General features: G+C 39.4%; 1 protein-coding gene across 5 annotated transcripts in view; it reads left to right on the plus strand.

Annotated features, from left to right (window-relative positions):
- Positions 1-15,350, plus strand: part of ndst2a (N-deacetylase/N-sulfotransferase (heparan glucosaminyl) 2a) — a 142,373-nt gene that overhangs the window by 106,865 nt on the left and 20,158 nt on the right. Inside the window, exon 1 of one of the 5 annotated variants that reach the window (XM_051125622.1) lies at positions 9,034-9,217. The exons of the other annotated variants lie outside the window; for them this stretch is intronic. The gene's annotated coding sequence lies outside the window, so the exon portion shown is untranslated. Of the gene's footprint in view, positions 1-9,033; positions 9,218-15,350 lie in introns of those variants that run through there. 5 annotated transcript variants of the gene reach the window in all.

The following is a 15,350-nucleotide window of genomic DNA, read 5'->3' on the forward strand; positions in this document are numbered from 1 at the left end:
GCTATTTGTATTTTTTATTTATTTTATGTGTATATGTGTATATGTATATATATGTGTATATATATATGTGTATATGTATATATATGTATATATACAGGGGTTGGACAATGAAACTGAAACACTGGCCAATATAGTGTTGGAGGTTTCATGGCTATATTTATGCAGCCTGGTGGCCAGTCTTTACTGATCGCACATTCCACCAATAAGAGCAGAGTGTGAAGGTTGACTATGTGCACCCAATAGCTCAAACATTGTACCCTGAAGGTGGTGCCGTGTATTAGGATGATAATGCACCAATACACACAGCAAGACTGGTGACAAGAGTGATTTGATGAACATGAAAGTAAAGTTAAACATCTCCCATGGCCTGCACAGTCACCAGATCTGAATATTATTGAGCCACTTTGGGGTGTTTTGGAGGAGCGAGTCAGGAAATGTTTTCATACACCAACTTCACATAGTGACCTGGCCACTGTTCTGCGAAAGGAATGGCTCAAAATCCTTCTGGCTACCGTGCAGGACTTGTATTTGTCATTCCCAAGATGAAATAATGCTGTATTGGCTGCAAAAGGAGGCCAAACGGCATACTAATTGTGGTCTAAACCCAGGTGTTTCAGTTTCACTGTCCAACTCCTGTATGTATATGTATGTATATGTATATATATGTATATGTGAGTATATATGTATATATGTATATGTGTGTGTGTGTGTGTGTGTGTATATATATATACACACACACACACACACATACACACACACACACACACACACACACACGTCTGATTTATTATCTTTGTGGGGACTCTCCATAGGCGCAATGGTTTGTATACTGTCCACACTGTATTTTCTATCCCCTTACCCTAACCCTACCCCTAAACCTAACCCTTACAGAAAACTTTCTGCATTTTTACTTTCTCAAAAAATCTCATTCTGTATGATTTATAAGCTTTTGTACCCATGGGGACCTCAACTTAGGTCCCCATCGTGACACGAGTCCCCATTAGTATGTGTGTATTCAAGTCCCCACCAGGATATATAAACCAAAAGCACACACACACAGTATGTGAAGACTCACTGACCACCTCAGTGAAAGCAACACTCGAGGTCTCATAGTAACTTAATTATTAAAATACAGCATGCTCTATATTTCATCACATTGATCAGGTGTTTTCACACAGTGGTTCATCATGGTTTTAATACGGTATATCCGAGTTGAAAAAAGGTGATTGTAAAGACCCTGTCAAGTCCCAGAGTTGTGGTCTATTTACTTGCACTCTGTCTAGTTGCAGAAACCTATTTTGTGCGCGTGTGATTGTGTCAAGTGTTGTTGCTGCCATCCCAGATTGAAAGGCACCTTGTGCAGCGTTGGAGCAAATTGATGAGCCACAAAGTACTGGGGAAACTAATTAAAGATGAGGCCCCTTTTTGAAACATTTGTGCACTTTATATTGAAATCACTAAATCCACATTGAGCATGATTAGGACCAATTATTATAGGGATGCATGATATGTTGTTTCTGCATTGTTTTTATGACCATTGGTGTCATTTCCGAGCACTTACTCTCATCCCAAGTATGTATGGTGGAAATTGAGTCCATACAATCATCAATACCAAACACTGACAGTCTTGGAAAAGCCAAAATGATCTATCATTTCTCGTCTTTTTGGACTGTGTTTGCGTAGTGCTTTTGTTACAGAAGTAGGAAGGCAGTTACTTTATATGTCAGCCACCAGTAAGACCTCCTGCCAGATTTCAGCTGAGTGCCACCATGACGATTGTAGGTATGTGTGCTCCCTTCAGCAGAGCTCCTTCAGGGCTGCCTTTGATCAGAGCTTCCTGTGAACTCCTCAGCGACCCTTCCTGCTCCTGCTCCAGGAGGACGGCCATTGCTAAGGGACACGGTGCCATCAACCCTCTGCCCCCTGCTGCCTCGTCTGCACACCGCCAGACATCAGAAAGCATAAAGATAGGAGGAAATAGCATCCCACTCTTAGGGCTTTTCAAGATGACTGGTCTCCTCTGCTCAGGGATGTGCTTGGTTAAAAGCCACTTCACTCACATTTGAAGGTTATTCAAGAAGTTCTAGAAGTTTTTGACTGCAAGTGGGAAGAGAGGAACTTCTTTTGAGTGTGTTTTGATGGCACGGTTTCACTTTATACTATACGGAAGAGTTGCAGGGAAAGGCAGCCACAAGCTTCTCGTTTTTATTTTAGGCAAGTACGTTTTGGAAATGGGAAGTAAACAAGTTCTCTTTGTATAACAGACCAGACATTAAGTTAAAGAACAATCTGAGAGTTAATGGTACATGCCAACAACAGCAATTATGTTGCTGCCAGAAAGCATTGCTTTGAGCAACAAGGTGAGGTGCATTAGTTAGTTTGTGCAATAGATTGTGGCAAACTCATTACAGTTTTTCCACCAAAATCTATTTTGCAACAATACTGCGTAGTGTTATTGCATTAAAAGTTACTCATACTAGAATGCTAATGAGGCTAAACTCTCTGATGTACAGAGCATTTAGATATATGAAGTAATTTATGGCAGGTTCTCTGTGCCCCAACATGTAAGAAATATATAACACACACACACACATAAAAAACTGCTCTGCTCGACTTGGTCCTGAAGGCCATCTTCACAATACCAGAGTTCTCTGAAGTATGGCAGCCTGTAAATGGGATTTTGGACCCCTGTAGTAAATGTGTTTCTGTGTACCATGTTGACCTCTAACTGGTCAGGAGTGGTTGATAGAAGAGAGGAAGTGTGTAGGTTGTGTGTCAGCACAGGTGAGGTCACGGTCTACATCTGCAGTCTCTCTGTCCTAGATCTGCCACCAGGCCTGTGCTCGCAGGTCAAAACTCAGGATGGCTTTCCTCTCCCTCATGTTTAGCAAGTGGAAACATGCTGTACTCCAAAGACCAGTGCTGTCGAATAACTTACAAAACGCTGAACACATCAAGTATGCCAAAAATACCACACACACTTACTCCTATCATTATTTAGTACACTGGGATTTGAGTTCACAATGAAAATCTAGGATTTAAGTAAAGCTGGAAATAACAAGTCTGATCATTTAAAAATTAAGCAATAGTAGGTTTTAGAACAGTAAAAGTGTCATATCGTGAAAATCTTACCTTTTCCATGTTTAAGTGCTATAATCGGGTCCCTGGTGCATCTACCAACCCAGAAAATGTGAAAAAGGCCAACCCAGTGACTTTTGGAAAGCCTTTTTCTGCAAACATGTAAAAAAAAAAAAAAAGGAACCAGTCCGATTTCGTTTCCCCCATGGTGCCTTTATTTTGTTTTCGCAAGTGACAACGGTGTACCAGTTCTAATGGCATGGCAAAAGTTCAAGCAAAGCATGCTGGCTGCACAGATGAGCACAGAACACTATTTGGAGTCCCACCCTCAGAGGAAACGAGTAATGGATTTAGTGATTTCTTTAGTGATTTCACCAGTTTTCCTTCACAGACATAACTGACCATTAATGGAACTCAGGTGTGTTTTTAACATAAACACACATTTGACAGTTTAAGTGCAATAAGACATGAAAGAGAACTTGATTTAGTACTCACATGCCATGTGACAGCCGGTTTGTGCGCTTGCTTTGGATGTGTGTGCTCAAAACTGTATATCCGTATGTTTAAACTAATATGGTTTAAAACGCATGATTTGAACTCGATAGACATGATAATCAAAGCCGAACAGATGGCAGAATATCTTAGGTACGAACTGTAAATGCACAGCCCAATTCTGGAAAAGGGGGTGAGGAGCAGCAGTTCATGTGCATTTAAAGAGACAAAAAAGCAAGTTTCTGCTTCCACTCAAAAATAGGCATTTTCAAAATGATATAATACATGATCTGTGGGGTATTTTGAGCAGAAACTTCACAGACACATTCTGTGAACACTTGGCTTATATTACATGTAAAAAGGGGCTTAATAGGTCTCTTATAAGAAATAAAACAAAGAAGCATGACATTGGAAAACTGCCAATTTGTGACATTAGCTGCATTTCCATTACCCTTCAAATTGCACAAATTGAAATTGCGAATTGAAAATACAACTCACGGAAGATTTAGCAAAAACTCCCATAAATCTCATAAAAGATTTTATGCTCACATGAAGTGGTTTCGAAAAAGTAATAATTTTGCAAAACTGCAATGGAAACGGCTTTTTTCGCATTTACAGGTCACCTTGCGTACGTAAGTCACATGATCATTTAATGTACTATAACTTCAAAAAAACCACTTGAGGAGAGCATTGACTACACAATGCTTGAATAAGCGGATTTCCATGCTTGGATGACCCCTTATGTACACTGCACAAGTCTGCGAAGCTGATCACAACCCCTCTAGTCAATGCGTGTTTATACCAGGCGCACCACGGCTCGTTTCAGAAGCGGCTCTCCGCGCTGCTTCTGTAAAGATAGATGTCTTCATCTCTTATTATTAATATTAATGGTTAGTACGGTGGCTGCGACATACATAAACCTACCAATATCCATTGCCATGACTTATCACGAGAGGAAAAAATTACGTTTTAGTTGCATAACATCGGTTAATGGAAACGTCATTTTGCAACAGTTTTTAATCAACGTTTATAAAACAACGCAAAAGCTTTGCGCAAAGTAAAATGTTCCGGTGTTCTTGCTTTGAAGCACAAGATGCTCTTTTCAAATCTTGAAACATCATTTGTCACTATAGCCAAACGTTTTAAAGATAAAATCTTTAGAGAGAGTTAAGTTCTTTTTTCTATTTAACTCTTTACTCAAATGTTTGTGGTGAATAATATTCGGTTAGAAATGCCAAACACGATGCAGATATTAATAATTTACACACTATTAAGCTGCAGCCTTAAAACATCTTAATAAATGTAATAAACTATATTGAGCTCTGTAGCTGTAGTTGGAAGAGACTGTTCAACGATGCCTGTAAGTTGTTCAACCTTGACCTTGCCACTCTTCTGGTTTGATTAAAGAGCTAAGCTTCGGCCAGCACACTCAGAACTCTGTGTTCTCATATGAGAGGCAGCCAAGATAGAGTTAAATTGTGTAAACAGGACTCGGCTCAGCTCTCTCTCTATCCTCCTACGCTCATTCTTCACTTCCTAATGATGATGCACAACTCAGCCTATCACTCTCTTCCTTTCCCTATCATATTTTCTTAGTTAAATCCCATTTACTCCAAGAATCATAGCTATCAAGAGCTATGACGAACGGCATTGATAATGTTTGGTTTCTTGTAACCACGTACTGCACTTATGTCATCCGTTGCTTTAAATGCTCAAGCTCTTTAAAGCAGGTTGGATTCTGATTGGCTGTCAGTGTTTTTTCAGCTGGGCAAAAAACATTCTGAAAGTGATGCCAGCAATATAGCTGCTCTACTTTATCGTTATAGTTATCATCTTTGGTTGATCGTCCATGTCGGAATCAGTCTTTTAAGTGTGTTCACACTAACAACGATTTGCAGTGACAGAACCGTTTTTAATTGGAGTTTTTCATTTTGCCATCTTGATACCATTGTATATAGCATTCGATTAGGAATGCCTACTAGTACCACCAAACATTAAATGGCCATCACACCTTTTCACACCATACAGGAACTTCTTTTGGGTCTTTTGAGATCAGAAAGGCCTGGAGGTCATCCAGCGGACGGGGTAAGCCAGACAGGTGGTCAGATTCCTCTGTTCTGCCTTCAGAGCAGGCACGTGTCCCCCATCCCACACACGCACGCATGGTGGGTGGCCGGCTTTGCTGGCCTCTGCAGCATGCAGGAGCTGGAAGTTTTTTCTCTAAACAGCCATGTGTGGTGCTGCAGGGTGGGAACAACTTGATCTCGAGGTAAAAGGAGCTCAGGCGTCCTTCTTAGCTTGATCCTTGTCGCTGCAGCTTTCCTGCTTTCTCAGCTGGATCAGACCCCACCCCTCTGAAAATCTCCAAACCAAATTCTTGGCCAACTGAAATACACTCGCAATTACCAGCCTAGTCACAGCGCAGTTAGCATGTGGCAACTAAGCCTGCATATTCTCTTTCACTCACACACATACTCTGACATCGATCACACGCACTTCTGCGTCGTGGCAGTGCTCCAGAGCTTGGATTAGCAGGGATGATAGGCATGACATTCTCACCGACAATGTAAATATTTTGACACGGCCTTGCCGATGCCAGTGGGCACATCGTGGCTGCCACCTGCGCGAGAACGAGGGAGAGGCGTGTCTGACTGACTCCCTACTGCAGCACACTCTCATGACGAATAGACCTTCTAATGAGGTGCCATTTTTAATCGTTAAATATTTATTCTGCGTTAATGAGAGAGATTAGCCCTCAATATTTTTCAGCGTGGGAATCTGCTAATAGAAGTCCTGTTTTTCTACCCTTTTCCTCTCTCAGTAATGAAATGCTTTATCTGCTTCCCTCCAGCCTTTTCACCGTTGCAATGCTTGTTGTCGTTCCTAACAAGATCTGGTCTTTCTAAGTCGTTTGATGTTAATTCATCAAAGAACGTCAGTAAGTGTTGATGAGGATTTTTCTAGTCATACTTTACGCATGAATGTCACACGTGTGTGGCCGCTCATCGGAAGTTGTTTCCTCAGCTGTTGCAAGGCTTGTGCGACATTTAGAATTTAATTAAAGGAGAAGTTCACTTCCAGAACCACAATTTACAGATTATGTACTCACCCCCTTGTCATCCAAGATGTTTGTGTCTTTCTTTCTTCACTGCTATGGTGCCCTGATTTTGAACTTTCAAAATGCAGTTTAAATGCGGCTTCAAATGATCCCAAATGTGGTTGTAAACGATCCCAGCCGAGGAAGAAGGGTCTTATCTAGAGAAACGATCGGTTATTTTCATAAAAATAATACAATTTATATACTTTAATGTCAAATGCTCGTCTTGTCTTACGCTGTCTGAACTGTTTTTTTCCGATTCATGACAGATAGGGTATGTCAAAAAACTTGATCGGATTTTCTTCCAAAAACTTTAGAATCATCCTATATCGCTGTTTTACCTTTTTTAAGGGTTTTTGATCTTCTTTGCATGTTCACTTTGCAAAGACTGGGTCGATACTGCAGCAATGTAGGATTATTTTGAAATGATTTTTGAAGTTGAGGGAGAAAATACAATTGGAGTTTTTCTTCTGTCTTGAGCCAGAATACATAGAGTTCCGGTAGAGCAAGACAAGACAACTGTTTGAGATTAAAAAGTATTTAAATAGCATTTTTTTAAAATGAAAATAACCGATTGTTACGCTAGATAAGACCCTTATTCCTCGGCTGGGATTTGGGATTGCTTGAAGCCGCATTTAAACTGCATTTTGGAAGTTCAAACCCAGGGCACCATAGCAGTCAATTATATGGAGAAAAATCCTGAAATGTTTTCCTCAAAAAACACAGTTTCTTTACAACTGAAGAAAGAAAGACATGAACATCTTGGATGACAAGGGGTTGAGTACATTATCTGTAAATTGTTGTTCTGAAAGACTAAAAAAAAAGACTTCTCTTTTAAGAATGCCTTTAAAATTTCAGTTCAGTTCTTGATTTTGAATCGAGTAGAGTTGCTTTTTAAATGCAAGTAGGTAAAATTCAGTATAGATTCTTAAAGGCATAGTTCACCCAAAAATGAAAATTCTGTCATTAACTACCCTCATGTTGTTCCAAACCTGTAAGACCTTTGTTCATCTTCACAACACAAATTAAGATATTTTTGATGAAATCCGAGAGCTTTCCGACTCTGCATAGACAGCAACGCAACTGACATGTTCAAGGCTCAGAGACGTAGTAAGGACATCATTAAAACAGTTCATGTGACGTCAGTTTTGTGTGAAAACAAACAAAAATAAAGACTTTATTCAACAATTCTTCTCTTCCACGTCAGTCAATGTGCACTCACGAGTGTAGGAGCCAGCATTCTGACGTTTAACATGCATGTGGTGGTAGTGGTAGTGCCACTGCGGTCTATGCAGGATCAGAAAGCTCTCAGATTTCATGAAAAATATTTTAACTTGTGTTCCGAAGATGAACATCCCTTTAAAATGTGTATAACTAGAAAAGTAAGGTTTGTCAGGAGCTTTCAATGTTACCTTGAGTGATGGAGAGATTTTAAAGAATTTTTTTCTAGAAAATCTTAAAGTTTGAAGGTTTTTAGGCTGTAAACACAGGCAGATACAGAAATGACTACATATTAGAACACTTCTTCAACTGACCTTACAACAGATAAATGATAAATAAATGACCTCCTTTTTTGGTGAATTTCCAACATTATGGTAAGATGATGTTGTGGTAGATGTCATTCAGATACAAGGTATCCAGAGAGGCAAGTGAATGGAGTTCCATTCGTTCAGTTCCTGAAACCAGCATGCACAACTAAAAATGCAGATTGAGAATGATTGTCCAAAGCAAAACATTTCTTGGAAAAGGAATGGTAGAAAACAGTTTAATGGATGCTTTTAGAAAGAGGAATAATTGATTTAAATAATGCTTATCATTCTAAACATTGTCTTCCCGCATTTCTTTTTGTTGTCCGTTGATACAAATGCTACCTACATGTGTATATTCCTTTAGGAAAAACAAAACAAAAAAAAAGCCTAATTATTTTCTCCATTTGCATTTTCAGAAAGCATCTGTTATACACACTTATGTGTATGTATATATGTCGACTGTTTCATTCCTTGAGTAGATTTCCCCTCGTATTTTCGTGATCTGCTTTTATATTTAGTATTGCAGCTTAACAGTCTGATACAAAAGCTTATGCTTTCTGTTTTGTTTGCTCGATGATAAACTGCATTTGAAGTAATTTATTCCAAAATCATCAGGTACATCAGCTAGACTTGCAGAGTCATTTTGTTTGACGAATATACACAGAGTACCCACCCTTGAAAAGAGGAAAGCATGGACCTCACTTTTTGTAAGGTCAATGCTGATTTTATTCACAGCACTGGCTGTCACCATAATACACCCCATGCTATCCTAAGATGCCAGCTCTCATAAAAACAAATGTCCAGATTTGAAGACTTCCTCTTTAAGCTTGTCCCAGTTGTGTTAGTTATTTAGTGTCTTTGTCCTCTCCAGTTAAGTCTGGCTCGCTAATTGCTGTCCTGTAATCCCGCAATTAACAGAGACTGTGCTGCAAGCATTATCAGGAGATCAGCGGCCAGCGACAGTGAACCCTGCCGGAGCTCTTCAGTATGCAGCTCACATCAGTAAATCAGCTTAGTTTGGGTAATTCCTTTTCAGTCACTCATAATACATTCTGTTTTTGCACTATTTTCAGAGAGGCAGAGAGAGAGAGAAGCCGGCATTCTCAAAAGCCAAACACAAGCGGCGCTTTATCAGCTCCGCCGCCCTCATTCTCACGTAGCACTCTGAGAAATGGACTGGTAAAATAAACACTTTAAAGACGTAGTTTAGCCACACTTCACATGCCCAATTGAAGTCTGAATGGGATGAAAAGCAGCAAAGCACTTTTATCTCCGTCCACACTAAAAGAAATGCATAGATTTAATAGACAGAGTTCTGCTTTATTTTTTATTTTTTTAAGTTTTGCTTTCTTTTTTTCAGTTTTTCCCTCTCAGCTGAGATTAGAAATGCCATGAAGAAGACAAATGGTGGGGGGAGTTTTGTCCTTTCTTCTTTGGTTTTGTTCTGCCTGTGTTTCATGCACTGGAGTGAGTCTATTTGGTGTGTTATTCATGGTGAATAATCAGAGGGGGGCAGCGGCCTGTGGAATTTGACGGTCAGCATTGTGGCGTTTGGGTAGCGAGGGCTTGACCCTGGGGTTGCTGGGGCAGAGAGGCTGAGGAGAGGGTCCTCGCATGGTCCCCCTTCATCTCTTTGTCCCAAACGATTGCGGTTCAGAGAACGAGCATTGCTGTTGTCACACTGCAGCCGCCTCAAATTCAGGGGTTTGAAATTACAGCTCCGATAAAGCCACAATCTCCAGCTGTTTGTAAAACATTTCCTTTGATTAAAAATACGCTGAGCTTTTTTTCCACCGTCCCTCACAGCTTGTAAATTCTATAAATAATTTGCATGTTAATTGCCCCACAGGACTGAATCCATCTAAAGATTTTTTTCCTGCTATTGAAGCGTTTTGTTATTGTAGAAGCAGTCTGAATTTTTTCACTTGAAAATTGGATGTAGCAGGTAAGCTGCAGGCTCATTAAATTTCTCCACACATAGTAGCAGTTTAAAGTGTTCTTTTTTTTTTACTTAGTATTGATTGAAGCAGTCTAGTTTTCTTTCAGGTGTGTGTGTGTGTGTGTGTGTTTGTACAGGCAAGACGCCCATGATGCCTAGGGGCCTGCACACCTGTGGCTCAAATTCAGTGTGACCTTGGGCCCTAATGATGGCCCCCCTACTCCACTTTGCTAAACTCCCTTCCCTTTTGTGTGTGGAAGCCCCCTGCTGGTGTTTTTGTGCACTGCACCATCAGTCCTGTAGGCTAATTAGGACTTTTTGCCAAAGCACGCATCACTATTTGCTCATAGTTGGGGTTAGAGGTTGAAAAAGGCACTTAACCACAAGTATTAAAAATAAGTGTGTAACATGTCCTGCACCATTTGCGCTACAGAAATGACTGAAATCATGTGGTTTGTTGTGTAGAGTTGCACTAATTTAAGACATAAGACTTTGGCTGTGGATAGTATGGGTGAGTAGACTTGCATTTAAGTAGGGACCTTAGCCATATCTAGAGACTAGTACATTATAGATACGTAATTGGCTTTTTTGATTTGGGTCATTAAAAGCAAAACACTTAGAGCAACTTACCAATTGTGTAGAACTAGCGTGACAACCACCCACGTAAATGCAAAAGTAGTTTGGTATAAAGTGGTATAAATGCATTTACTTTCCATCTGCTGTTTTGATCGAGTTTGGATCTGATTTCTGTTAGCGGTCAAGATACAAGACAAAGGCAGATTGAGTTGTTCTGCTGTAATTAGGTTAGAGCAGAAAGAAACTCGAGTGATGGAAATCTGAGACCCCACATGGTCCACATACAAGCTTAGCAAGTATGGATTAGGGGTCAGAGGTCAAATTGGTCATGGGTCAGTGAGGCATGGCAGTCTTACAGGGATAATTTATGCAGCACCACAGGAACTAGCTCCCTCTTGTTTGGTAATTTTGCAGTGTTCACTTTAAGTGCCCCTGTTGTGCCATTTTTAAGGTTCCTAATATTATTTTGGAAGTCTCCTATAATAGGTTTACTTGCATGCAAGGTCAAACAGCGCTTTTGTTTTTTTTTTTTCAAAATATGCATTTAATATCACCTCATTTTCCAGTGATTCTCAAACGATTAGTTCAAGAGCAGTTCAAAGATTCAATCTCTCTAAACCCCTCCTTTGGTCAGATTGGTCACATTGTTCAGTCTGTTGTAATTTGTTTACTGCGTACAGCACGTCAGAAACGATACGCCCATTTTCATAGTTCCGTATTTTGAACACTTATTGAAAGTATAAACACCTAATTTTCCAGAGATTCAAACAATTTGTTCAAAGCTGTTCAAAGATTCCGTGTCTAAACCCCTCCTTTCTGCAAGCCTACTCTGCTCTGATTGGTCTGTTGTGATTGGTCTATCGCTTACAGGTCAGAAACGATACGCCCATTGTCAGAGTTGCGTATTTTGAACGCTCCATAGAAAATATAAACATCTGTTATTTGTCATACTTACAAGTTGTGTTTCAGTGGAGCCAGCTGGTCCAAATAGACTGGGTACTGAACCATCTTTCACGTTGAACTCCCCGTTATTAGAGAAGCAGTCGTCAGTAAAATGACTTGTTTGAGGGCAGTTCAAGTTGTTCGTGGCTGGCCAATGCAGAACATGTGCGCACATTATTCAAATGTATTACACCGTGAAGCGAAGTGGGATTTGAATTACTAACGACTCATTCAGACTCTTCAGAGTTCTTTCTTTTGGGAGACGGTAACTTTATTTATCGTGCACTTTTGGCTTTACAACTTTGCAGATGGTTTGCATTTACATATAGCTACATTACACACTGCATAAAAGACATCATTCGTAGTTGCATAATAGGGACACTTTAACGCAGTGCCATCATATGGCAAACCATCCCTAGTAGATCCCAGTTTGTCATAACCAACTTTGAAAAGCCATATGTGAAACGTGATTTTGCTAATCTTTCAGTGTGAATAGACAGTTTAGCAACGGGGACTATTTTTTGTGAATATGTGTCTTTATGTGTATGTGTGTGGCATATCTTTAAGGTGATAACGTCCTTATGCACCTGTTCACGCACTGTCTAATCAGTCATTTTTCTTGCTCTCACACATGGTATCACATTTACTCGCTCCTCCATTTTGCCCTCATTCTGCCCCATTAACACGGTTCTGTACTAGCAGAAAAATCTCAGTGTCACAGGATATTGAGACAAGACTTTTCATTTTGCTGCTAATTACAGAACAACTCTAATAAATTTCCTGCTTCTCTTCATTTCCGTGCCTCTCACACTTCAGGAGTACTTTTTCTTACCAACATGATTTTAATTGCAAGTCACTGTGTGCATACTGCCAGTCAAAGTTTTGGAATAATTAACATATTAATGTATTTGAAAGAAGCCTCTTATGCTCACCAAGGCTGCATTTATTTGAGTAAGCCATTTAAAATAACATTTTCTATTTTAACATATTTTAAAATGATATTTTTATCCTGTGATGGCACATTTTTGAGCAGTCATTACTTCAGTTCCAGTAAAAACTTTTTCAGCACTGATAATAAAAACCCAGATTCAAAACCGTGCTTAAAGACGCTATCATTACGAGGGAAAATATAATTCTCTCGAACATGCATACGCTGCTTTAGGACGTCAGTGTGGCTTTATTAGTTAGCAGTGACATTTTGCAGCCTCTCTTGCTTCTTGCTTATCTACTTTCTTGACTTGTCTTTTATTCCTTGTTCTTGTTCTCTCTGCATCTTATTTCCTCTTTTAGTCACACTCCCCCATTTCATTTCCTCCTGTGCTCATGTGTACCATTGCTCGGTAAGCATGTTTGTTTATTGACAAGAGCAGTGTAATAAACACAAGATATGCATGGCCATCCTGATCATTTCCTGGTCGAGTTCAGCTCTGAATAGTTCATGATTTGCATTCTCTGACTCAAATGCAAAAGCTATTCTCATGAGATGAGAAATGCTCAGTAGTAATTTCATCCCTGCTTCAACAGCACATGCCATGTGAAACCATTCTGCTCAATGATTCAGGGCTGCCGTTCCCTCGCGCTCATCCTTTTGCTTTACCATACAGGTAATATAATGTTGAATTGGATACACTGACCTTAGTATATCTTTATGACCTCATGAATTGCAACATGTCATGATGGAAACCTGCTGTTTGTGTGCACTTGTGTGTATGTTTTGACTTGATGGAGAACTGGTCAGTGAGGTTAGACAGTTCCCAGGCTAATAATAACCTAGGTTTCCGTATCAGGATGTGTTCCTCTGTAGGGTTCATTCTGAGGTTGATAAATTTGCAGCTGAGCACTTCGCTGCCATTCTCCTCTTCTCTTTATAATTATTCTTTGCCTCCTCTCAGACAGGTGAATTACCACTTTAAGATTCTCTGCATTTATTATTAGCTTTTGGGGGTGGAAGTGAAGGTCTGTTTCTCGTTTCTGGCGTCTTACGCGCTTTCTCTTATTTCTTTTATTTTTCTCTCTTAGCTTATTGTCCGTCCTAGACAAGGTGCCTTTGACCAGAGCACAGGCTATGCTTGTTCATCTGTGGGAAAAACGATCCTTTAAGTGCTAGACTGATTTATAGTTACAGCATAGCTGGCATTGATCATGTCAGAGACTGATAGCTGGCTGTAAGCTGACAAAGCCTCGGTGGGGAGAGGAAGGAGAAAATGTGCCTGCGATCCAATGATTTCCGTCTTGAAACTCAATCTGACTGTGACTTGCTCTCTCCTGTGGAGATTAGTTAAGATATTCTCAAGTTTACAAACAGTGCGTTCCACAGTTTTACAGTACCCGTTATCAATGTCATCTAATTAGGTCTATGCGGGTTCAAAGTTCACCTTTTAAACTGTCCCAGTCACTTATCTGTAAGGTCAGTGATCTCTCTATCCTACCTGTAATGCTATCTTATTGGAGGACAATGGCTCCAGCACTATTTTAGACTTAATGGTAATGTAACAATCCACGTCTACGGTCACACTAATAGCAAAATCACATGACTGCTTGGAAGTATAAGAGTTTAGACCAACATTTGGTCTAAACTACAACCACCCTTCAGATATGCTTGCATCCCACATTTTATGTGCTCTTTAAAGGTACTTGATGGGTCAATATCACTGTAGGGTGCCTTTTGGTGTCATGTACATGAATAACTCATTTGCGTAAAAATGACTATGAAAGGGTGCGTTATATTAGTTTTTATATTCATAACAAAAGCATTACTTGGCTCTTTAGGTACATTTTATAGATTTTTTGTTGTTGTTGTTTTGTGTAGGAGGATGTGTGTTATTTTGCTGTGTCCCGTGCACTGCTCATTAAATTTGAATGAGAGTAGAATATAGTCAAATCATAAAATTTTACGGTTTTGTTCTCCTGTGAATATTTTGTTAAATAAGAGATTACTCAATTTGAGTGTATTGATCATTTGGTGGTAAAACGATTTTTTTTATTTAATAAAAAAGAAGTGTTTGTCCATGTCCCTTGAATGGTTGTCCACCCTGTTGTATTGGGGGATCTGCCACTTTAAGAATAGACCATCCCCTTTAGAGACATCAGGATAACAGATTATTTTTTTGTCTCTTCAGTGGAATTACAACAGCTGAGTTGAGTAAGTTGGTGACTTTTAGAAGGACACATTTTCTTTTAATGAGTTGACTCATTTGCCAAAGCTTAACATGTCCAACCTGTGGGCATAAAATATGCCGGAGGTAATTAGAATACAGTATTTTCAAAATATGTAAGTTTAAATATACCCAATTCTCTTCAACATCCAGACTAACTATTTAGCTAATCACAGTTTGTTGTAAGCTAATATGCTAATTAAAACCCAAAATGTCCACCGTGTCGGCCACTCAGACTCGATAGGGTGGACATAGCATTAATTTGTAGTTAATATTGCTAAAAACTCAAATGAATAGGGGGGGGGTATATAAATGTGAATGAGAATGTAGTTATATTATTCATTATTAATTATTATTTTATTTTTTTTCGAAGTTGAATAAATGTTTCATTGCCATATTTTGTCTTGCTTTGTGTGTTCTGCTTTGTGTCTACCCCGTCATGTGCTGGTCCACGCTGTCATCTTGATATTTTAAAATAATGTTTTAAATAATAATTCATATCTATAATAATTCATAATCAGATCTATATAATCCAGTGTGTT

This window comes from Labeo rohita, chromosome 13 (genome assembly GCF_022985175.1).
Source record: "Labeo rohita strain BAU-BD-2019 chromosome 13, IGBB_LRoh.1.0, whole genome shotgun sequence".
In the NCBI taxonomy this organism is placed as follows: domain Eukaryota; kingdom Metazoa; phylum Chordata; class Actinopteri; order Cypriniformes; family Cyprinidae; genus Labeo; species Labeo rohita.